Raw genomic sequence first — 24,561 nt, 5'->3', positions numbered from 1 at the left:
TCACAACTCCCTAACATACATCAGTGCATCTCATTACCAACCACTACCTTCTCTTTCACAGATACTCCAAGCCACTCGCAGCTCACGTCTCTGTCCCCACGTCTCCACACACACACACACACTCATGCCCGTCCCTCACCACCCTCACCACCCACTGCCTACCACTCACCTGCCACCCTCCGCTCCTCACGATTTACAACACGTCCATCACCCCCTACCGTCTGTTCCTCTCCTTCATCAAACCCACCTCGCCTCTCAGCCTGTCACTCCGCACTGTGCTCACACTTCCTTATCAATCTGTACCATCGCATTAATACTTTTTTCATACATGACTGGCCTAGATATCAGATTGGATTGGATGAGAAGTAACGGGTTCAACTCTGATTAAACTAGATTTGAAAATGAGATAGGAGAATATTGGTTCTTAAATTGGATGGCAAGGCTGGAATACATTTTTTTACAAGATTATTAGTTAGAACAATTTTTTAAAAAAGTAAATAAGAGAAGATTAGACAGATTTATGAATGGGAATGATGGGTATTCAAGTATTCAAGTTAATATTACTTAATTTCAAGTAGGAATATATGTTTAAGTCCTAACGAGATTGTTTAGCTACATTACTTTTCCTAAAATAAGTGGAATATGATAATGAAAGGAGACACAAGATGAAACAAGAGCACGTATTACGCCAACGTTCTGCTGTTGCCTTTCATGGAGAGAGTTAGGTTGATCCCATTCACTTGCCTTACCTATACAACACTTACAGCCGCAGTATTAGAGGAAACTAGCTACAGAATAAAGGAAAAGAAAGGCGTGATCTAATGGTATAGTCTTGATCAGAAGTCGAGTAGCTCACCGCATTTCTTTCCGTAGTGTTTTCCTTCAATCCCAAGTCCACTGATCTAGTAAGAATCAGTCAATTATCAGATTTATTTATTTCTCACTTAAATTTACAAGTACATACTGACTTACTTTGGTACACGGCTTGATTTTGTAGACTATCCCTTCTTTTGAACTTGTCAGCATATCAAAAGACTTACGGTTCAGGATACACATTATGGGGGAATGCAACAAGTCAGGTGACCATAACTACTGTTGCTGGTAGCGGTGGGTATGAATGGCTGCTGGCACGGTGATGTATATGTGCACCTAGTTTGAGTGGACACATGCATTACACCTGAACTACCACGTGTTGGCTCACTGGCTTCTTGCAACTTCTCTTACGTTCTTGTGACGGAGGGTGAAAATAAGAGACCGCCACGTGTTGACTTTCCAGTTAGCGACCCCTTGCACCTTCCCTTACGTTCTTATTACGGGGATAAAACACTTCCGAGTCTCACTAACTCCAAGATAAGGGATCTCGGAATTGACAATGGAGAGGACGATTGAAAGGGGACGACGGGTACTGACTCCGCCTCCTCCTCGTCGTCTTAATGAGGCTTATCGATTTACTGAGTGGTGTAGGGGCGGGTCACGGCTGGTCCTGAGGGCCGCGGCTCACTGTTTCATGGTTACCGTATCCCATATTTGCTTTCAACACCATTGCCAGTTTGGTCTCTCTCTCTCTCTCTCTCTCTCTCTCTCTCTCTCTCTCTCTCTCTCTCTCTCTCTCTCTCTCTCTCTCTCTCTCTCTCTCTCTCTCTCTCGATTAATGGAGGTGAAGTGTATATTGTGTTTGGTCATGAATGTAATATTTATCATGTTTTAAAAGGTTATGTGATGTTAAAGCTTTCACGTGTTTGTCAAGAGAATATTAGTAAGTATTTTTCTATTACTTTCTATTTATTTTATATAATTATTCTGCTTATCTATCTTTTTTTTTCTGCGTATCTGTTGGTCTATTTATCGAGATCTATCTATCTATCTATATCAGCCTATCTATCTATGTCTACCTATGTCTTTCTATCTATCTGTGTTTCTATTTTTTTTATCTATATCTATCTCTATATGTGGCGTGTATCGTTTCCATTACATGTCGTAACAAAACCTTGGACGTTGTTTCCAATTCAAGGCCACGTAGCGCACACCCTCTTCTGCTAATTACCTCATCAAGTTTTAATGAGTACGTGGAGAAATTTCGTAAAGGTGAATTAATACGAGGATACTCAGGACGTGACGGTGAGGCCCGAATGAGTTTGTTCCTGCCACACGCTCTCAAATGTAAAGGGCTTGTAGTGTACAATTCAGGAAGCCCCTATCGTCTTAATCCTCTGACACCTATAGGAGTTGTACATTTATTTTCACTAGGAAGTTTTACTCATCAAGAATTAAGCCACAGATACTAGAAAGCCTTACTAGATATTCAATGGTACCTTTTACATGTGAGTCTTGTCTTTTAAAATCGGTGTCTAAACTTATGCCAGACTGTAATAAGCTGAGAAAAAGTTGTAGCAGTCAGAGTTAAGGCTTCACTTGGCAAGTAACCTGAGTGGACTGTAGGAGAGAACTGTCACTGCTTCAACGGGAAAGTCTAACGTAAACTTGGAGCGTCGGTTTGAAGCTTCGATCTTAACTAATGCGAAACACAGTTGGAAGCATTTTAGCATTTGCAGCAACACAGGGATCACATTTTCAAACATTTCCTGATTCAAACATTTCCTGATTAGTTTCTATGAGGCCCTAGTGGAAGTTATTGAGGTTTTCAAGAGAGTTATCGTAATTCTAATGATAGTTCAACCAGTATTCTGTACCATCAATAGGAAAAACATCCTTGGGAGCCCAACTGATCATCTGTGCGGCCTTAGAAAACAGCTCGTGTAGAAGCGCAGGCCGTTTCAAATCACGTGTTGGTGACACGAAAGTGAGAGCTGTAGTAAAATTGCACACCTGACAAATAGCCTGATTTTTACCTTTAACAGTAATATTTCTTTATTAATTCACAGCAGCTCGTCGTTGTCTTACACATGTGGTGTGTGTGTGTGTGTGTGTGTGTGTATGTGTGTTGACTGGAACCTAGAAGTGGCGTTATCAGGATCTTACAGTTATGGATCTAAATCTCGGGTGCAGTCAGTCATCAGTAACATTCCCGTCCATCAAATTATCCTCTTTATGATTTCTCTTTCCAGGAGTGTAAACTGTATTATAGGAAGCAGGATTACAAAAACATCAAAACACGCTTTGTATTTTCTGAGAAGAAGCAACTGTATCATTTGCGTTCATCAATTTATCCTTTTTGTTCTCAGTCTCTCCAGGAGTGTTTGTAAAATATTATGGTAAGGAGAATTGCATCGTACCTTCTAAAAACCTCAAAATATTGCATGAGCGTTTTGCTTCCTGATGTCCTCCTCGTAAATTGTAGTATAAAGGAATGGGGGACAAATCACACACTCACACACACACACACACACACACACACACACACACACACACTCACTCCAAAGACTATCTGTGCACGGCATGATCGACACTTATGAATTGACCGTAGTATTGTATTCAGATTACGCATCCAAGATGGAAAGGATCAGTGTATGGGTACTTCTATATAGTGATTCGAAACGTGTGGAATGAGACTGTCGAAATACATCTCTACCTATACATGAAGGCTGGCATCTCAGCACTCCTTTCCCAATACGTATCGTCACTGGTCTCGAAATGTTTATTATAGAGTATGCACCGATACCTTTGTGAAGCGAGTGTTCCTTCTGAAGCCTTGAAGCATTACATGAATCTTTGGCTTTTTAGAGATGCCTTAATAAACTGTCTTATGTGAAGGACTGAGCGCTTATCATATCATATACTTCCTGTAAACGTGAAAAGCTTACATGAATGGGTCTCGGTTTGTTCTGAAGCCTTGAAACACTGCACAAATCACTGGCCTTCGGAAAGTGTCGTCTGTGGTGAAGTATTAAGTGCCAGTCCTCTCTGAAAACCTCAAAAGCTAACGTGAATCGCTGTCCGTATATTCTGAAGCCTTGAGATATTACATAAATCACTGACTTCCGGGAGGTGCACTCGTACATTGTCTTGTGTGAAGGAATGAGCGCTTATCCTCACGTGCGCCCTCTGAAAACCTCCAGAGCTACCTTCAAAAGCTGGCTGTGTATTCTGGGGATGAAAACATTGAAGGCGCACTCATACAAGGTGAAGAATTAAGCACACATCCTCACACGCCAAGATGAATGGTTCGCTGTGTACTCTGGGGATGGATGCAGCTAACCCTTAACCTTGATAATATCCCATTAGACAATCTGACTGGTTTCGCATCAGACGGTGCATCAAATGTGATGTGTAACTACAACAGCGTCACCAGCAGACTGAGAGAAGAATGTCCAGGCATTACTGTCTTTAGATGTGTCTTCCACAGCATCCATTTGTGTGCTAGTGAAGCAGCTAAAACCTTGCCTCGTGCATGCGAGGAATTGCTACGAAACATATATAATTATTTTGCACATAGCGGAAATCGGAAATCAGAGTTTCAGGAATTCCAGGGTTTCTGCAATTTAAAACCGCACAAAATACTACATGGTAGTGCAACAAGGTGGTTATCATTACTTGAGGCTGTGGCAAGGGTTTTGGAGCAGTGGAGTGCCCCAAAGGTGTATTTTCAGAGTAAGGTTTATGATTGTAGGTTGCTGGCTGTTGAAGACATTAGGAAGGCACTAGAGGATCAAGCAATAGTCTGCTATCTACATTTCTTGAATTACATTTTGCCAACACTTCATTCGATTCATGACAAATATCTAGCCTGTATCGGTTTTTGGTACATTCCATTTGTCAGGAGCATTTACTTTGTAAAGTTCCCTTATATGATATCAACCCAGCAAACGGCAGCCTACACAAACCTGTTCATCAAATTTACCTTGGGGCAAAATTACACTCGTTGTTTCAGGCACCAGAATATGTGAATAATGTAGATATGATGACTGACATCAGGTTAAGATGTAGGACTTTTCTTATTGTACTATATCAAGAAATCAAGAAAAGACTTGACTTAAATAATAAGTTATGGATGTTGACACGATATTTGCATCCTGGGAAAGTAATTGGATCCCACCGCCAGAGCAAACATGTCATCCCTCAGCGACTTAATGGATGAACTGCCAAGGATCACCAATATGTATGATAAACAGGCTGTTCATAACGAGTGGGAGAACTGTTCAGTTTTATAAATTCCCAGACCATCTTAAATATCCAAAGTATGATATTTGCCTACTCTATGTTCATTTTATGACACTTACAGACGCCATGGGAAATCTCCAGTACCGGACCTTTGTTACATTTGCGCTTAATGACCTGTCGCTTCCAACTTCCAATGCTGATGTTGAACGGCTATTCTTTAAACTGAATATCATAAAGCGAAAACAGAGAAATTGCCTCCATATGAATACTGTTAATCATTAATGGCTTTGAGTGAGATTTCACTTCAGCAAGGTGACTGTACAACATTTGAACCTAGTTTAGAAATGTTATTGTGTGTCTGCAACTAAATCTGATCATGCAGTATTCTTCATGTTGGCGGGTGATCACTTTATTTACTGTACATGTAGGCTTTCTACACACTAATCATGCTTTTTTGGTAAACTAATTTTATTTCCTTTTGATAATGAATATATATATATATATATATATATATATATATATTATATATATATATATATATATATATATATATATATATATATATATATATTATATATATATATATATATATATATATATATATATATTATATATATATATATATATATATATATATATATAATGTTCTTTTTTTCCCATATGGCAAAATTTCCTCAAAACTTTGCTTTAACATATGCCTTTTTTCCTAAATCTACGTATAATTGCTACTTTATTCTACATTTAGACCAGAAGTAGTTGGAAACACATTGTCGTTGACTTACAAGCTCTCAGCATCACATGGATAGATGGACAGGAGACGTTGTATCACACCATTAGTTAAAAATGCACAAGTGGCGGTTTCTCTCTCTCTCTCTCTCTTCTCTCCTCTCTCTCTCTCTCTCTCTCTCTCCTCTCTCTCATCTCTCTCTCTCTCTCTCTCTCTCTTCTCTCTCTCTCTCTCTCTCTCTCTCTCTCCTCTCTCTCTCTCTCTCCTCTCTCTCTCTCTCTCTCTCGTACCATATGTAGAAAATGCCGCTATGTCTAGAAGCGATAGTGATGTCATCAGAGATAAGGCGTGGGAACGGAAGTTGTAGACAAACGACAAATATCATACCGCTGTTTTTTTTTTTTTTTTTTTTTTCGTGCTGGTAACAGATGATCCTGCACTATAACATTCCATGAATACACAAAGGGGGTATGAAATTAATTACTTAGGCCAAAAACAAGAAGAACAAGAGTGTAGTTATGCTGTGGGAAATGTGCTGAAAAAGCCTTTGCCAGCACGTTTTTAATGTGCCTGGTGACACAGGTTATAAGCATTATATCAGCGCTGATACCATGGCCATCATCACGGGAATTCATTAACACTTGTTGTGTCAGGGCTCATGTTTTTGGCCTCATCGCGGGAGTTGATTAACACTTCTAGCAGCTCTTCTTACTTTATCTAGCGAGGACGTTTGTGCACGGGCTGGGGAACGTATCTGGAACCAAAAAAAAAAAGGTCTTCTGCTGAACTGACTGTCATATGATATAATTTTAAAAAATCTACTGTTTTTGTAAAAGACCAAGGAAAAAAAATGAGTGACGACGACAATTATTATCCTCGTCATCTTTTTTGGGCATTACGTTTATTAGACAGTGGTGAAGAAATCGAATACAGTGAGGAATACAAATGTGGATAATGAAGGCGAGGATCTATTTGCTAGTGACGATGAAAATACAGGAAGTAATGAAGGAAATTATTCACAAGTATTGGCAGAAGCAAGTAATACTCAGTATCCTTACCTTTGTTATGCATTAGGTTGAGGTGACTTTCCTGAAGAAAATGAAACAAGTGAAAGTGATGATATGGAAAGCGACGTTGTACTCACCAGTGACGATGAAAGCGAAGTAAGTCATGAAGAAAGCGATTCTGAAGAAAATGAAGAAAATTATAATGCTAACACTTACGTGCGAACCCATGATGTATCCATACATGATGGCGATGAAAACGAACAAAATGATGATGACAATTAATCACACAGTGACGGACTACATCATTATCTTCGTCATCTCTTTTTTGCATCAGGTTTAGAAGGCAGTGATGAAGAAAATTAAGGTAATGAAACTGTCAGTAGAAAATATTATCGAAAATTGTGGCCGGAAACGCGTTTAAAGACTAACTGCTAACCATTCTTTCCACACAAGTGAGGATTCTGCTGCAAGGCGAGGGAGAGGCATGCAGTTAGCTCATTCCTAAGAGCAGAGTGAAAAGAGCGATAAAAGACCGCAACAGAAGCTACATCGTGGCGGACACAAAGGTTGAAGACAGTCCAGTTAGATGACAGCTAGCTGTTCACTACATCATTCCGACTGCAACTGCCAAGGTTGTATATTTTGAAATGCCACAGTGTATATTTTGAAATTTCTGAAATGCAAGGAAGGCTGAAACAATTAATTTTATGTAATTATACAAAATGTTTCTGCATACATAGTCAATTTTACAGAAGTGTCTGGCTACCTGTCGTACTTGATCCCGTTCTCTTCAGTTTTCACATCAATAGAAAACGGCGGAAATTTTACGTCACTACCAGCTACGGGAAAAACGGCACCACTGCTTCAGAGAAGGAAGATGTGACGCACTGGACCATGTTTATGTATTAATTTAAATTACAAAATTTTTCCTTATAGAAGTGTAACTTTTCGTGTCATAGAAAAAGTATAAGGGCGTTCCAAAAATATTCATACAGTTTTTAAGAAATAGGAGGAAAGACGAGTGTGTCTCGCAGAAATAGCCATTTACCATTGTACTGCAACCAGTGCGACACCAGACATGGCCTCAAAACGAGCCAGGAAAGCTCCAGTCTGGACCTACATGGACTAAATAATGCCTGACGCTACTGTGTGCTTAGTGTGCAAGGACACACTTAAGTATGATGGAAATATTTTAAAGTATGATTAAACATTTCCCAACGAAACATCCATTAGAATACGCGGAGATGCGGGAAGAGTCTGTGTCAGATATGGCTGGGAATCAGAGACCAGCAGGAGCATCATCAGCCACGGTGTAGCCTACTTTATATCAAACGATTGACAGGACTCAGTTCTACAAAAATTACTCTGCTAAGAAGAAGGAACTTGATCACCTTTTAATGAAAACGATTGTTCAAGATCTTCAGCCACTATCTATAACTGAAGATAAAAGGATTTTAAAAGTTTCGTTCATGGCCTAAATCCTTGGCATGAGATGCCTAGTCAGTCCGCAGAGTGTTGACGAGAACACATTTACCATTTCTTTATGAACAAGAAGTACAGAAAGTCCGTAAAGAACTTGAAAAAGCTAAAGACATTGATTGCATTGACCACAGACATCTGGACATGCAGCGCAAACAAAAGGCTTTGTCACTGTCACACCACACTTCATATTCTCATGATTTTAATTTTAGATCTGTTGTATTGGAGACAGTAATAACGACAAAAAATCATGCAGCACAGAATATAGCAGAGGAACTAACACATGTATGCAGTAAATGGGTATATTGTGTTGTTACTGACAATGCTGCCAGTATGAGCTCAGCAATAAAGAACATCATGAATTTGCGTCATCTTCCATGCTTTGTTCATACACTAAATTTAGTTGTACAGGATTCAGTGAAAAATGTAAGAGAAATGCAAATAACAAAAGATAAAGTAAAACAGATTGTTGTCTTTTTCCACCATAGTGTCAAAGCCTCTGTCAAACTGAGCCAGCTTCACCTACAGCACGGTGTTCCTGTCAAGAAACTAATTCAAGACGTAGAGACTAGGTGGAACTCTACTTTCTATGTGCTGGAACGCTTCATTCAGCAAAGTGATCTCGTCACCACTACACTTTGCTTGCTGGGGAAAAATGACTTGTGCCTTCGCAGTGATGAGCTTAACCACATAAAAAAATGCAATTGCTGTATTAGACTATTTTGATGATACAACAAGGCGAGGAGTTTCTGGCGCTGGTGTGCTTGATAAAGCAAATGTTTGGGATTCGAGATTCTGCTTTTGAACGCGAATGTGTAATGAACCGATCGAAAATTATTGCATGTGTTTTACCTACATCTCGCTCCTGTGTGCCTTCATTGCGTAGCTTTTCAACAGGTCTGCTCCTTCAGTGTCCCTCTTGTCATCTAAAAAATTACCAAACCCACAACGTATACTAAGATCACCACCTTGCCTCCGTTTTCTTCGTCCCTTCATTTTCATTCTTGTCCTTGTCACCGTCGTCGTCCTTGACCTCCTCCTCCTCCTCCTCCTCCTTGCTCTTGTTTTTGTTGTTGTTGTTGTTGTTTTTGTTGTTGTTCTCCTCCTCCTCCTCCTCCTCCTCCTTTTCCCTCTTCACCACCACCACCACCACTGCCCACATCCCCTTTACAGTACCACCAGTCCCCTGAACAATCGCCACCCCTCACGTAAGCCCATAACCCAACGCTAACACCTGCCTCCCCTTGGTTCCTGCAGCAAAGGGAGGTGTTCCACGCGCCCTTCTTCACCACCCGGTTCTGTACGGCCTGGACGGGGCTCTTCTGCCCGCTCTGCCTCACCTGCCTCTTCTGCTTCAGGAGGGACAAGGACTCACTCAAGGTCTCCCTCAAAACCATCGCGCAGAACTTCAGGGACCGCAGCATCACTTTCAGTAAGTTAAGAGAGAGAGAGAGAGAGAGAGAGAGAGAGAGAGAGAGAGAGAGAGAGAGAGAGCTGGGAAACTTTGAAAAATAATTTGGGATTGTTTTACTAGCTTTGGGACACAACCCACCAGAATAATGAAAACTGACATGAAAAAAAAAAAATCTGTATATATATATATATATATATATATATATATATATATATATATATATATATATATATATATATATATATATATATATATATATATATATATATATATATATATATATACGAGTATATATATATTTCGAGTATTAAGAGATGGACGAGGGTGATTCTTGGTTAGGATTATTGTTGGTAAAAGGAATATTTTCAGTGGGGAGAACTAGTTTTCTGTCTTGAACGTGCGAGGATCATATTGTAGTGTTATATGTTGTTATCGTCCAAAGTTTTAGTGTGTTAGGCATAGACAGGAAGGCCTCACGCGTGGAATCGATAATAGTTCAGAGGAAAGGAGGAACAGCAGCATTAAGAAGGATGAGGCTACTTCGATGAGGCTACGTCAGAGAAACACAGTACAGAAAAGCTCCTGGCGGGGTAACTAGAATGATTGGGTTTTAGAAGATCATGGACGTTGCCTGCAGGATGAAGGGTCTCGGCTTGGCCTCGATGAATAAAAGACAAAGGCAAAGCTGACTGAACAAAACTACAGTGGCAAAAATACGTGAGCAAGACAATAGAGAAGTGGGGAGTGTACTGATGCAAGACTGATGAACATTGGACACTGTGTTCTTGATTAGCAATGGAAGGTCGGGTCAACAATGTGAAAAACTAGGATGGAAAATATTAGTATAAGCGTGGCTAGAGAACACAGTGTTGCAGGAAGTCAAAATATCGAGAAATATGAAAAAAAAAAAAACATTGTATAATGAAGCTCTGTTGTGGAAGATCAGGAGCAAAGCTGATGAAAACTGCGTCATCATCATCATCATCATAAAATAAGGAAGGCTTCTGAAAATATTATCGAAAGAATGCAACGTGCCGAGAGGGATGGAAATGATGAGAGACGCGCACAGTATTTCTAGTGACTGTACTTTCTGCTTCCCATTCTCGATATTTTTGTGTCACCAGTTCTACGTTTTTGCGACAGGAACATGAAGGAGTGTGCGAACGATAAAGTTTCACAAAGCAAAGAACGCTTTCGGCAGAGGCAAGTTAAAGGCAGCAGAGAGTGAGGGGATGCGGGGCCACTTGCCTCGGTGCAATGGTTGGCGCTGAGGTGACGCGTGGTGTGCTGACCGCCTCCTACAGATTTTACCTGGTTTACGTTTGAGGAGTGTGTGTGTGTGTGTGTGTGTGTGTGTGTGTGTGTGTGTGTGTAAACGTTAACTCAAATCGATGCATTTCCTCACGTCACTTACACTGTAGACTTTGACATGTTAATAGAGACGTGTCCTTTCATCCCTCGAGGAGTGACGCCCGGCTGCCTCTCGCTCCAGCACGGCAGGTAAAGAAAACGAGAGTCTGTTCCCCGCCTCCCCTGGGACACCTGTTTCAGATTGGAAAAGTTCTGCATTATTTTACCGAATCTCTTAATCTCTTGGTAAATAGGAAACGGCGAGCAACAAGCGACCTTTCATGGTTATTCATCACGATTCGAGATTACGACCTTAAATGTAACTTGTTTATCAATGCACCTTATATTTACATGTGACAGAGTAGTCAGGCGTGGAGGGAAGGGCGCCAGAAGTGTGTGGACAGTGTGAAGACCAGTGCAAAGAAATGCCGGTGTTTTGGGTGCCGGAGAAAATCGGTGATGGTAAACTGTTGACGGTAGAAGATTAATTGGGAATTTTTTTTGGTGATGCAGATCAGATGGAAAATTTTTAAAGGTGGAAAAAATTATGGGTAGTTTCCGTGATGGAAGAAAGATAAGGAGTTTGTCGAGGCTGGTGACTGGCGGCTGGTCAGTGTTGGTGTCTTCACTCCATGGAGAGAGTTCTGAAAGTTGATAAAATAAAGACACGTATAAAAAAAAGTATAGAAGAATGAAAGCAGCGTTAGTTAAAGAGTGGAAGGTTTTCATCACATCACTGGTTCACTTGAGGCTGAAACACAAGCAAGGGCAAACCGTCACATCGAAAACAAGCCATCAGCCAGGGACGCTCAGTGCAAACTCGATAACAGCCAATACCTGCCGTGAAATTACCTCGTGCCGCCGCCGCCCGTCACGCCACCACGCCTCAGGACGCACCATTACGAGCTGATAGTGTAAAAAAAAAAATGCAGATAGGAATCCAAAGGGCTTTCAGATATACAAGTCTACGGACAGTGCTCTGTGATCAAATTTACAGATCCCTTGCAAGTCTGATGGCGAAATTTAAACATACACTAATACTCGCGCGTGTGGACTTGTCATTAGTATATATGATGAATGAGCACTGCAACAACTTTCATAGTTGAACAATTATTGATAGACCATTGCGAGATTCAGCAGTGCAATACACACAAGAACGCACCCCACCATCCACTGGGAACACAGGCAACACACACACTCAAGAACCATCCTACCTACGCCGCAGGCACGCAGTGAACTGTTACTAACAATGACGGGACAAAAAACACCAATGTAGCTTTCCTGACAAAGTTTTCTTGGCTTTAGTCATTTAGTGGACAGAGGAGAGGGAGAGAAGACGCAAAACAAAAGACGAAGGGAGAACGGCATGGAGAGAGAGAGAGAGAGAGAGAGAGAGAGAGAGAGAGAGAGAGAGAGAGAGAGAGAGAGAGAGAGAGAGAGAGAGAGAGAGAGAGAGAGAGAGAGAGAGAGAGAGAATGGAAGGGGTGAGGCTGGGTAATGAGGATCATCCTCTGCATAGGTTTTCTCGACACCAGTTTGTTATGAAGGCTAGTGGGAAGCTCGGCAAGGACTACACGTGAGGACAGAATGGGAGCAGTGAAAGACAGAGAGGTAGTTAGACTGGCCAATGATGATGATCTCGAAATTTCCTTCCTTTCTTCACCAGTTTCTTAATCCTTTTCCTCCAGAGCATCTTCTCCCCAATTATTTACGTTTTGACACTCATACTTATGCTAGTGTCTTAAATAACTCTGTAGCTTGAAAATACAAAACTTGACTTCTTAGTCTCTCATTTCGTATCTATGTGTCCATGCAGACAGTCTTCCAGTGCTGTGAATGTTAACAGGGAGTGCAGCACAGTGAGGGCTTAATGAGACCCACGGGCAAACTCAGTAAGAAGAAACAACAGAAAGGCAGGAAAGTGGAGAGGCTAATGATGCCGCCCTCTGAGAATTAGTCCCCCATTCGTTCCGTGATGAGACCCAGGGGCGAGGCTACCAAAGACTTTCACCGCCTGTGTCAGGAAGGGACACGACGAGGAAACTGGAGAGGCTGATGATGACTCGCTCTCAGAGCCAGTCCCTCTTTTGGTTTTATATAGATCCTACACACACACACACACACACACACACACACACACACACACACACACACACACACACACACACACACACACACACACACACACACACACACACACACACACACACACACACACACACACACACACACACACACACACACACACACACACACACACACACACACACACACACACACACACACACACACACACACACACACACACACACACACACACACACACACACACACACACACACACACACACACACACACACACACACACACACACACACACACACACACACACACACACACACACACACACACACACACACACACACACACACACACACACACACACACACACACACACACACACACACACACACACACACACACACACACACACACACACACACACACACACACACACACACACACACACACACACACACACACACACACACACACACACACACACACACACACACACACACACACACACACACACACACACACACACACACACACACACACACACACACACACACACACACACACACACACACACACACACACACACACACACACACACACACACACACACACACACACACACACACACACACACACACACACACACACACACACACACCACACACACACACACACACACACACACACACACACACACACACACACACACACACACACACACACACACACACACACACACACACACACACACACACACACACACACACACACACACACACACACACACACACACACACACACACACACACACACACACACACACACACACACACACACACACACACACACACACACACACACACACACACACACACACACACACACACACACACACACACACACACACACACACACACACACACCACACACACACACACACACCACACACACACACACACACACACACACACACACACACACACACACACACACACACACACACACACACACACACACACACACACACACACACACACACACACACACACACACACACACACACACACACACACACACACACACACACACACACACACACACACACACACACACACACACACACACACACCACACACACACACACACACACACACACACACACACACACACACACACACACACACACACACACACACAACACACACACACACACACACACACACACACACACACACACACACACACACACACACACACACACACACACACACACACACACACACACACACACACACACACACACACACACACACACACACACACACACACACACACACACACACACACACACACACACACACACACACACACACACACACACACACACACACACACACACACACACACACACACACACACACACACACACACACACACACACACACACACACACACACACACACACACACACACACACACACACACACACACACACACACACACACACACACACACACACACACACACACACACACACACACACACACACACACACACCACACACACACACACACACACACACACACACACACACACACACACACACACACACACACACACACACACACACACACACACACACACACACACACACACACACACACACACACACACACCACACACACACACACACACACACACACACACACACACACACACACACACACACACACACACACACACACACACACACACACACACACACACACACACACACACACACACACACACACACACACACACACACACACACACACACACACACACACACACACACACACACACACACACACACACACACACACACACACACACACACACACACACACACACACACACACACACACACACACACACACACACACACACACACACACACACACACACACACACACACACACACACACACACACACACACACACACACACACACACACACACACACACACACACACACACACACACACACACACACACACACACACACACACACACACACACACACACACACACACACACACACACACACACACACACACACACACACACACACACACACCACACACACACACACACACACACACACACACACACACACACACACACACACACACACACACACACACACACACACACACACACACACACACACACACACACACACACACACACACACACACACACACACACACACACACACACACACACACACACACACACACACACTAATTATAGTGACGTTTACAAGCAACAAAACCACGCAGGAACTTTGCTTCTCACTCATGCTTGTAAACGAGGAAACTCTCAGTAAAGTGATGGCTATTTGGGATGCTGAGGGTGTAATATGGTTATGAGAGGACTGTTACACGAGGCATTAAGGGAGGAACTGGTTGAGTAAGTGGTATAGAGAAGGTAGATAGGCTGGAGATTACATTCATACCAGAAAACGATTTTATTCAATGTAAGGACACACACACAAGCATGAAACAGTCCTTTACAGTACAGCAATAGATACACTGTACTCAGATGAAATACTAATGATGATACATACTCGTACAATATATTCACGATAACCTCCAGCATCATTGCATCACATGCTATAACTGTTTTGATGGACTAATGCTTACATAGCTGCACCATACGTATTCTTGCTTCTGGATAGCGTATTACAGTACATTACCTAATCCTTTCACTGCTGCGATCTTCCTTTGTTAACTTTGAAAAGGGTGTGAAAAAATGTTTGCATGGATACAGAAGAGAGAGAGAGAGAGAGAGAGAGAGAGAGAGAGAGAGGAGAGAGAGAGAGAGAGAGAGAGAGAGAGAGAGAGAGAGAGAGAGAGATGAGAGAGAGAGAGAATTAATTTAGCTACAGGACAGTTTGAGTCTGTAGCACATAAGTGTCTAAAAACTGATGGTTGGATACGGGAAAATAGTTGTGTTGTAGTGAAAGGGTTGATATCAAGAGTAATGCTAATTTGTCACGTAGTTTATATCATCTACTACTCACTGGAATCCCACTATTAACATTCCTGATTCAGTATAACGTACAGCACCATTACTTCACCTACAACCTGTGCATTACAAATACCATCAGTGTCTTAACCTCTGCATATTATCGGTTATTACACAACTATGCGCCTCACACATGATGCAGGATAACATGCAGCACAGTCACGCTACTTACTGTCACTGGCGCCTTATCAGTTATCAGTAACTACTTAACGACACATCACAGAGCACAAGAACTTGAGGAGGGAAGCGAAAAAAAAAACAAGGAAAGACTGCAATTTATTGGAAGACGGAAGACGAAAATAGGAGCCTAATTTACTGAGGGTGTAACTATAAAGGCAAGCATATAGATGAGAGAGAAGGAAAGAGTAGACGAAAATGAAAGGTCGCTGCAGGAAGACCAAAGGAAGGGAAACAAGGAAGAAAGGGAAGGGAAAGCTGGAAGACAGACCTTTCCGTGCTGAGATATGGTTAATTATGCTGTAAGTTCTTGTTATCTCACGGAACTGTAATTTACCTCTTGCCGGGTCTCTCTCTCTCTCTCTCTCTCTCTCTCTCTCTCTCTCTCTCTCTCTCTCTCTCTCTCTCTCTCTCTCTCTCTCTCTCTCTCTCTCTCTATATATATATATATATATATATATATATATATATATATATATATATATATATATATATATATATATATGTATGCTGTGTGTGAGGAAGAGAAGGAAATGGGAGAAGAAAGGAAGAGGAATGTGATGAAGATGAAGCGGAGAAGGAGGAGGAGGAGAAGGAGGAGGAGAAGGAGGAGAAGCAGAAAGGAAAGGAAAAACAGGAAAATGGGATGAAGATGAAGAGGAGAGTGAGGCGGTGGAGGAGTAGGAGGAAGATGGGGGTAAGGAAGGAAGAAGAATGTGTTGAAGAAGGAGAGGAGAAGGAGAGAATGACTGTTGTGATGGACGCTGCATGCGTGACCATGCCAAGTGTTGTGGTTGTGAGCTCTTACCTGCCTCGTGCATCACTGAGGGACGCTTCATGAGGTGGACAGGCCCTTCATCTCCTACTGCTGTTCTCGCTCAGTACCACCACCACCACCACCACCACCAAGGTCACACCTGCTACACCTGCACAGTGCGTGTTGGTGGAGCGTCAGCCCACGCTCCCTACACACACAGACATGCCAGTATTCTATAACGCTTTGCTCTCTCACCACGAGTATTTTCCAAGGTCACAGAGATGATTAGCAGGGTTGTCAAAATGTTTCTCTTGTTAAGGCACTCAGCAAGGTTAGTTTACCCAAATAAATCATTTTCTGCGATGAATTGTAATGAGAGAAAACACGATATGTAGAATTTAATAGTGCACTTATTTTCACTCCGTGATGAATTTAAAGCCCTTTAAAGCGCATTTAAGCGCTATTGGTAGTGGATCACGCGTCATTTAAAGGTCCCGTTATCATTGTAAAATAACTCTTTCCTGAATTTTTCCGTGAGAAGACACAATTATGTATTTTCTCGATTGTATTCGTAATTTAAAGTGCATGACCGATCCTCGATAATCTGATTGTGGTGGCCTGGCTGTCGAGGCCCCGAGGCACTGGCGCGAGAGGCAGGCTGACGAAGACTACCTATCTTTGTCCCTCTTTTCCCGTCATTTCCCTGCACCCTGCCACCCTTGACTATATGTCAAGATAGCCTTCTCAAAGAAGAAGTTGATGCAAAAGGCAAGAAAGCAAAAGAAAAGAGAGAACAATTTGAGGCAATTTCAAGCCTCACACAGCAGTGACGCTGCTCCCATCACCAACGCTGCCTCAACACCTGTTGGTGTTATTTCTACTGCTGCTGCTTCTTCTGCAACCGCTTCTACTGGTGTTGCCCCTGCTACTGTTACTGCAGTTTGTCATGCCATTGCTACCGTGCTACAGTGTTGGAACACAACTTTGGATACCTGGCATCAAGTCTTTTACTCCACCTCGGATTTCCCACATCACACCACACACTACATGCACTGATCAATAAACACAAGGAAATGCTGAGAAATGCAGTATGCAACAGAAAAAAAAAAAAACAGAAGAGAAAGATAGAAGCAGGTGAAGAGTACGAGGCAGGTGCACACTGAAAAGCTGGCAATAACGAATGAGGTGGCTCCTCATGACACCCACACCATGTGTGCAAAATATTTTTTTTACAAAAAAGGTGACCAGTGGCCTTCAGAATGAAACATTGTACCACATACTAATGTAGAATACAATGAATTATGAGAGAGCAAGATTTGTTGGAAAAAAAAAAAAAAACTGCACACAAAAAGATTAAAGGGCGACAAAGTAAGGAAAACTTCAAATGCTCGTATCTCAAAAGTGCATTGCCTTAACTTCAAAATTCCTGAGATTGGAAAGTTTTTAATCGATCTTAAATATGTTTGCAGTTTTGGACAGGGAAGTAAAGCAGCAACATTTGATAGTTAGATTTTTCTTCTAGATTGTATTGGTTGGTCACAAGAAGGATGGAAACATTACAAAATAGTAGAGAATGAGTACATTAATACAAAATTCATAAGTACTATTATTTTTCGAATCCATGGATTGTCTAACTTGGAAAAGTAGAGGAATGTTCATTCCTTAATTCCATATAAAGAAAACTAAAATCGGATTAAAAACACAGAAACTCATCCATTTTAAATGGGTAGTAAATTTACATAAAAAGTGATTTTTTTTTCCTTTAAGACGTCTTGATATTGTAGGTGAATGATCAGTGAAATACTGCACTCAGTCCATAGAAAAAATTCATGACGATTGGTGTAATATGACACACTGACCTCGTTGAGTATAGAAATCTTGTTCATTTGTCACTAGAAACGTAAAAAGACCTTTAAAAACCTTTGTGACTTTAACTTAAGACTCTTTGAATGTAGTGAGGATGTGGTGCAGCAGTGTTTCAGAATACGGTCCACAGACACAGACACACAGACACACACACAGCACAAGCATCACTCCACGGTCCCTTCATACCCGTCACTCCCTTCCATTTGTCACGTCGCAGCAGGACGAGGAACATGACCACCATTCCGAGCCTTCCAGAGAGAGACTCGCTCCCTCTTTCCTTTCAGCGTCCCCTCATCTTTAGTCTGCTTGGCCATGGCTGGCTAGATTTTGGCTAGACAGACTCACACTCCCTTGGCGTCCTGCATTTCCGATATTTTCCGGTAAAAACACGCTACTTTTGTTCGGATAACCTCCCTTGAGAGTCGTGATGCTGGGTATTCATCTTGAGTAAGAGGGGAAATGGGACGATGTATCTTTCTTCTCTCTCTCTCTCTCTCTCTCTCTCTCTCTCTCTCTCTCTCTCTCTCTCTCTCTCTCTCTCTCTCTCTCTCTCTCTCTCTCTCTCTCTCTCTCTCTCTCTCTCTCTCTCTTTCCTTTGCCAGCAGCAATGCGCGCTATACATGAACGTGTTAGTTAAGTTATTTCCTCATGCTTCCCTCCCTCATGCCGCTCTCTCGTGTTGTCGTATGGGAAAGGAAGGAAATCAGTGAAATGGTAAACAGGGAGGCTGGGGAAGGAATGCATGACTGAGGGGAAGGAAAAGATGATCCGTGGACGTGTGGGTGAGTCAGTGTGGGAAAGATGGGGTGACATGAATGGAAAGTGGACCAAACAGAAATAGAAAAAGAAACCGGATGAAAGTATTTTTTGAACCGCACACGAGAGAGAGAGAGAGAGAGAGAGAGAGAGAGAGAGAGAGAGAGAGAGAGAGAGAGAGAGAGAGAGTTTTTGTGGTCGTGTCTCGCAGTATAGCGGTGGGATGCCGCGGCCTTTCAGCTCCTCCTCCGTGGTGGGTTGTCTTTGTGCTCACGAGACCGAGTTGCGGAGAAGGAGACAGGAAGGCAGATAAGAAAGAGAGAGAAAAATGGTAGCACGGGGAACATGAGCCAGAGAGAGAGAGAGAGAGAGAGAGAGAGAGAGAACCGGATATCTGGTGAAAAAAAAATTGCAAGTTGGTGTTTTGTGTTTTCATTTAGTGTTTGGATCTTTGTTCGCTCTTCCGCTTAATTTTCTCTTTGGTGTTTTTTTTTTTCTTTGTTGTTGTTATTTTTCAAAGCTCGCTCGCTCTCTTGCTCGCTCACTCCCTTACTCACTCTTACTCACTCACGCTTACTCACTCACTCATACTCAAACGCACGTCAACAGAAAGGAAAAAAAAAAAAATGCCTGCACTGACTATTATAACTCAGTAGCCACTGTTACTCACCACACTCCCTCTTCTGTCATTGCTTCTCACCAGCCAGAAGGCCGTTCTCAAATAACTCATTCCATGAAAAAGAAGAAAAAATGGTGTAGCAAACCTAAGCTGTTACTGAGCAGCTCGTCATGTTCATTATTATTCGTTGAAGATTGTGAACGGAAGTAGATCTTCACATTCTTTGATATTTAATGTTATTCTTATCTTATTCACTCATTCACCCACTTACTCCTTCACACTCATTCACCCACTCACTCATTCACTCACAAATTCTCCCTCACGGACACACCATGTGGTCTACACCCACTCCAACTCAATGCTTTAATTTACAACCTCACTCACTTAAGTACACTCATTTCCACCCTCACTTCTACTTAACCTCTACAGTCTCACTAATCACCACCACCACCACCACCACCACCACCACCACCACCACGAGTACCTACCCCAGCTCACCACCCCCTCTCCCTCTCTCCACCCCAGGCAAGTTCATGACCCGGTGCTGCCTCTTCTGCATGCTGTGGCTGGTGACAGACTACATGCACGTCTACTCGCTTCGGATCCTCGACTGCACTGACGTCATGGCTCTCTACTCTGCCCACGTCTCCTTCGTGTTCCTCCTCTCGTGGATGATCCTGCATGACCAGTTTGTCGGCGTTAGGGTGAGTAGACTGACTGGGCGGGAGGGTGTTGATGGGCGTCTGTGGTATGTGATGTGGTCTGTGCTGCTGCTGTGTTGTGTATGGAAACTGTTGGTCTTGGTCTTCTCCGTGAGCTGGAGTGACTGTTGTTGGTGTATTATGTCTTCATCACTAATGTTGCTCTTTTCTTTATGTATGTGTTTCTTTTTTCTTTTTTTTCTTTTTTTAGATGTTGGGTGTTTCTTTTTAGATAACTAAACTGATAAAAAAAATAACACCTCAATGTGTGTGTGTGTGTGTGTGTGTGTGTGTGTGTGTGTTTTATGTAAAAATGCATTATTTCCAAATTGTAGGCATTAGGATGAAAAAAAAAAGTGAGTTTAGTTGTTTACCTGAGCTGCGGCTTATTTGTTTTGACTTCTTTCTTTAACGTTCTTCCATAATCATCCTCTTCTTCACTGTTTTCTAGATGCTATCTTTTTTTTTTTTTTAATTACGAGTAAGTTTTGAATCAGTTAATATTCTCCATGGTTCACCTTTAATTTCAGTATTTTCCATGTACCTTTATTCATTTTTTCTTATAGTTTATTCGCTCATTAATTCATTTAATCATTAGTATGGCGAACTAATTACTCAGTCGAAGATCAGTTACTCAAGTTATTCAGTCAGTCAGTCACTAAGTTATTCAGTCAACCAGTCAGTCAGTCAGTCAGCCACTCAGCCAGTCACTAAGTCAGTCATTGAGCCACTTAGTCAGTCAATCAGCCATCAGCCAACCAGTCAATCAGTCCATCATTCAGCCACTCAGCACCGCAGCTCACATTGATTGCCTTGCACGTACTGTTGCCTCTCACTGTCCGTACCTTACCGCCTTTAGCAGCAGCATACAGTTTGTGGCCTTCCTTCATCACGGGGACACACCCTTACATGACACACACGCCCCAGTGACCAGACAACCTTTACCTTTCACCAGGAGTATATTAACCAACAGCAATTACTGACACAAGCCTTACACACCTCTGCACTGCTCCCTCACGACAGCCAACCCCAAAATGCGCCTTGTGTGGAGTAATGAGTTGATGAGTCTTGTAGGCACGAGTTGACTTATACTAGTAGAGGTTATACGTTCGACTATTTTGGCTTCTCCTCAAGGTCACTGTAATATGGTTCAAGTTTAAACAGTAATTTGGAAAGGCAACAAAGAGAGTGATGCAATTTTTTAAGCCTTTTAGTGCCTATGTTCTTCTATTATTGCGTGTTAAAATCGTCTGGGGTTATTTCAGTGCAAGGACACGCGTCATATTGTTATCAGCTGTCAGAGTGTAGACTGTAGTAGTGTGATCGTGCGTGTGATGTCTGTACTCGAGGAAGTGGAGGAAGGGATGGAAGGTTGAGAGAAACACTGATGGGAGTATTGCAAAAGATACATCAAGAAAACACTATGAAGGTACATACAGGCTACGAGGAAATGCCGACAAAGGGAAGGGTGAGGCAAGGCGCCACTCTCCTAACCTGTCCACGGTAGTATTACAGGAAGCTTTAAAGAATGAAAAATGAAAGAATTATGATACATGAAGAATTGCTAAATATTTAAATACCTGAATAACCTTATGATGTCTGGAGGGTCTTGTCATGAATCTCGGAGCGTGTCAACTCAGGGGTATTATTCTTAGTTACTGTATAGTGCAACAAAATTCTTTGTGTGTCTATCTCACTCAAAATAAACACCTATAATGTTTATTTTTGTCGTTTGTTAAGTTTACAATTGTGCTTAATGATGTTTTCCATTTTCCTGCGACTTAAATTATTTCAAGAGAGTGGAATTAAATAATCTCTGGAACTAAGTCTGCAAGCTCTTTTATATTAACTTTTCAGAGAACAGCTTTTTTTTTTATGCTTAGGTAATAATTACAATGTAGCTCTTTTGTCTACTAAGGTCCGTATTCTCAAACATTTCACCGCTCCGTCTCACCTCTACTCATGTGTTTCTAGTGGAAATTATTGTTTTCAGGAGCGTTTCCAATGACGCTAGTATTAATGTAACAAAGACTCCATCATCAAGCTTACAAAACACTCGTAATGAGAGAACAAAGCACTCAAGAATACGAGAAAATAATACAGTTGTCTTGGTGTTGATCTCATGTCATTCAGTTATTGCAGTCACTAACCTTTGCTGCCGGTATACAGTCAGTCTCTGTGTACAATCTCAACAACACATGACCATCCTCATTCGACCCTTCTTCCTTCGCGTCCATCGGTGAAGTGGAGTATCGGCACGGATGTTGCCAGTGTTGAATCGCTGTTCAGTGTTCCGGTCACGTCTTATCCTCGGTTAGGGGGAAACTTTTATCTCAATGGTGTGGTATTGGTGGTGGATGAGGAAAAAAGAGAGAGAGAGAGAGAGAGAGAGAGAGAGAGAGGAGGGGTAGGATAAGATGGAGGGGAGAAGAGGAGATTAAGAGTGAAGGAGGATGTAAGGAAAAAGAAGGAAAAGGGAAGGGCACGAGATGTGGAAGATACTGAATGTGGTACTGAAGGAAGAGATGAAGAGTCACGTTAACATGAGAAGAAAAGAAGGACACTACAGCCTGCCATCTTTCATCCCTACTACTGTATTCCATCCTTTCACCCAAACTAGTCTTTATTCTTCTAAACCTTTTATATCACTCCTGTCTATACCCTTTAGTTAGTTAAGGATTACACATTAATAAGAGCATGAGGAGAAAGGGAGGGCAAGGAGGAGGAGTAGGAAGAAAAAAAATACAGAATATGTGGAGACAGAAAGGAAGTTAAAGGAAGTTACATGCTCTCGCCTCTTGATAATTCACATGTGTACCCATTTTCTTTGACCTGGTTGCGGAAGAGGAAGATGAAAAGGAGAAACACAAAGGAATACTAAGGAAGAGTAAGCATCTGTACATAAGCTGATCCTTAAGGAGCTGTTTGTATGTGAAAAACTACACTACCTGATCCACAGACGCAGGATAACAAAGGGCAAAGGAGGAGGAGGAGGAGGAGGACGAGGAGGAGGAGGAGGAGGAGGTGTTAATGGTGAGTGTTGTGGTAATGGTGGTGGTGTTAAGAGCCAGAAACTGGAAGACGCAATACTCGTAAAAAAAGAATGGCTAATAAGAGAAGCGTGGATAGACACAAGAAACAAGAGGAGGAGGAAGAAGAAGAACAAACGGGGTATAAGAAAGAAGATGATGACGAGGATAGAGATAAGAAATAACATGAGCAGGAGAGGGAAGAAGAAACGGAGTATAATGAAGAGGAAGATGACAAAGGTAGAAACAAGAAATAAGGGGAAGAGGATTAGGAAGAAGAAACGTGGTATAAGAAAGAGGAGGATGACAAATATATAGACAAGAAATAACAAGAGAAAGAGGAACCCTGAAGAATGATGTGTGTTTTGCTGGACACTGCTACTCCCACGCCTGTGTTTTTGTGAGACAGAAAGAGGTGGAGAGAGGCGGTGGGAAGGAGAAGATAGGTGTAGGATTTTTTTATTTTG

At 42.2% G+C, this 24,561-nt stretch overlaps 1 protein-coding gene and 1 long non-coding RNA gene across 2 annotated transcripts in view; one reads left to right on the top strand and one right to left on the bottom strand.

Annotated features, from left to right (window-relative positions):
• The window catches only part of LOC135096771 (uncharacterized), a 69,758-nt gene extending 60,071 nt beyond the window's left edge, over positions 1–9,687 (top strand). Inside the window, exon 5 of the long non-coding RNA XR_010265000.1 lies at positions 9,529–9,687. This is a non-coding gene — a long non-coding RNA (uncharacterized LOC135096771). The remainder of the gene's footprint in view (positions 1–9,528) is intronic.
• The window catches only part of LOC135096770 (uncharacterized), a 114,208-nt gene that overhangs the window by 52,277 nt on the left and 37,370 nt on the right, over positions 1–24,561 (bottom strand). The gene's annotated exons all lie outside the window — the stretch shown is intronic.

The sequence above is a fragment of the Scylla paramamosain genome, unplaced genomic scaffold, assembly GCF_035594125.1.
Source record: "Scylla paramamosain isolate STU-SP2022 unplaced genomic scaffold, ASM3559412v1 Contig7, whole genome shotgun sequence".
NCBI classification, from domain to species: Eukaryota; Metazoa; Arthropoda; class Malacostraca; order Decapoda; family Portunidae; genus Scylla; species Scylla paramamosain.
Note: the sequence above shows the minus strand (reverse complement) of the source record. Positions and strands in the feature narration are given on the sequence as shown.